Genomic DNA, 2,583 nt, shown 5'->3' on the forward strand with positions numbered 1-2,583 from the left:
TATAAAAAAAAAAACTTATGGAAATAGAAAGTTTGCCTGAAAAACAAGAAATAGATGCTTTTATTTTGCGTGGAACCAAATCTTCATTTGAGTTTATGTGTTTGTAGATTCATCCACAATAAACACTTTGTTATTTTCACGTAAAACTTATCAATGTTGAATAATTGTATTGAGAAACACGAAATATATGCTTTCTGTTGACATAAATTCACCTACTTATTATGGTTTTACATATTTATAAGTTCATCTCACATCAAACGCTTGGTTACTCTTACAAAAACCTACGAAAGAGTACGTGTGCATTACGAACAATCTATTAGATGCTTTCTTGTCATAAAACAAAGTATACCTTGTGATTTTTCATGTTTATAAGTCCTTTGTGCATCAAGCATTAAGTCATTTTAGTAGAAACCTATTATTGCTACGTGCGGGTCTGAGCATCTACCTCAACAAGAAAGTATAGGAGTCATCACTACTTTTTTTATAATGCATAATTGGTCATCTATTAAATTTGTTCTATTAAGCACGGTTCTAAATTGATTTTAGATTCGTTTAAAGAACAAAAACCTAGTCTATGAATTTTAAAATTGGGTTCGAGAGTATAATTATGTACAGGGAAAGATTAGTACCCTGTGATGCTCGTTTCACTAACAATACCATTTAATCTTATCTTATTTTAATCTTAATTTTTAATTTTATTCTTATATTTCCTTAATCATTATTCATTACTTTATTTTCAATTTCATTCATGTCCTAAAGTCCTTTATTCAATTTATTTGTATGATTTGCACATGATGCAAGTATGAAATATATGGTATATATCTCAATAAATGTCAAATGAATACCTTTTATTAAGAATATTTTCCCGAATTCAACCATTATACTGGTGGGACCTAGATATACTCTCTCACCTAGGGATTTACTTAAGAAAATTTGTCTTCGTAAGCTTATCACAAAAATCCTATTATTAAGGCAAACATTTGCAGGTAAAAAAGTTTTCATATAATGAAAACCTTAATAAAAGTAAAGACCTCTTATTAAGAACATTTTACGAGTCCTTCCATCATACTAGTGGGACTCGAAGATATTCTTTCCCCTAGAAAATTTTTCAAGAGAACTAACCTTCGCAAACTTTCTTGAAAAGTCTTATCATCGAGGCCTCAACTCATGTACAAAACATATCCAAATGGATGCAATGACAAGTAAACAATGTGATGGTGACATGAAATAAATTTCAATATATATCATCTTTTATATCATATATCTAGGATTGTTATTATTATTTTTCATTTTTTAATATCCTTTATTAATATTTAAAAAATATTTTATTTGAATTAAGATATTGAGACTTAAAATTAAAACCCTCTCACCATATCGGTAGAGTTTAAATCAAATCTCTCACCTAAGTAAATTAACCCGAGATTGCGACTTCTCACGTCTTGGGTAAAAATTCCTTCTTCGGTGTAATCCAAATAATATATTTTGTACCATCGCTTACTTCATTATCTTAGAACTTTTGTATTTTATTTTATTTTTTATTTGTTTCTTTAGATATAAATATTCTATGTTTCTATTTTAAACTAACAATTTCCTATATTTTTATCTTACTAATTTAAAATATTACTTGGACTAAAATGTTGAGACTTAAAAACTACAGCCCTCCCATCATACTAATAAAGCTTTAGTTAAATCTCTCACTTAAGAAAATTAATCCGAGATAGTAACTTCTTATGTCCTAGGTAAAAATTCTATCATTGATATAACCCAAATAATATATTTCTTATGTTACTATATTTCCTTTAAGCATAAACATCCTATTTTTTTCTAATTATGAATATTCTATAATTCAATTTCTAAGCTAATAATATTTTATTTTCTATTAACTAATTTAAACTATCCTTCATTGTTATTATTATTACTAAATTTTTTATATATTAATACCCATAGCATTACTTATGAATATATATATGTAGAAACCTATATTTTTTATATTGCTTTACATTGCAAACTACTGTTATTACTTTTCTTACACTTTTTACCACTTATCATATGATACATTGATTTGCTAACCCACAAAGCAAATATTTAAAACAACCAACATTCAACCCAATAATCCATAAGGCTTAATATCTAATATTATAGGCCATGACACTTACTTTAGTCCGACCTTTTTGCTCAAAACATTATCATTTAGTAGCCTTCTTGCTTCCTCCTTCCTTTAACTTATACTACAACATTTTAAGGACAGAGTAACCCTAGGTATAACAAACATTCCACTCATTTCCCTTACCTCTTTTTAAATGCAACCAATGCCTTCCTCTGCTGAAACCCTAAGCACCTTGAAACTTAACTATCCATCCCCCAAATGGTGACCATCACAAAGCCAATCACTCCCTCAACTCCAATTCAACCACTAAATCCCTAAATCAAGCTTTAAACTCTCCCAAAAACCACTTCCAAATACTATCAACCTATAAACCATATGATATATTGATTTACTAACCCAAAAGCAAGAAAACTAAATCCTAGATTTTTGTGGTTGAGGCTAAGTGATTTTAGGTTTTTTTAAAGGTTGTTTTTTTT

The sequence above is a fragment of the Theobroma umbraticum genome, unplaced genomic scaffold (assembly GCF_002168275.2).
Source record: "Theobroma umbraticum cultivar Fairchild unplaced genomic scaffold, ASM216827v3 scaffold_67.0, whole genome shotgun sequence".
Classification (NCBI taxonomy): domain Eukaryota; kingdom Viridiplantae; phylum Streptophyta; class Magnoliopsida; order Malvales; family Malvaceae; genus Theobroma; species Theobroma umbraticum.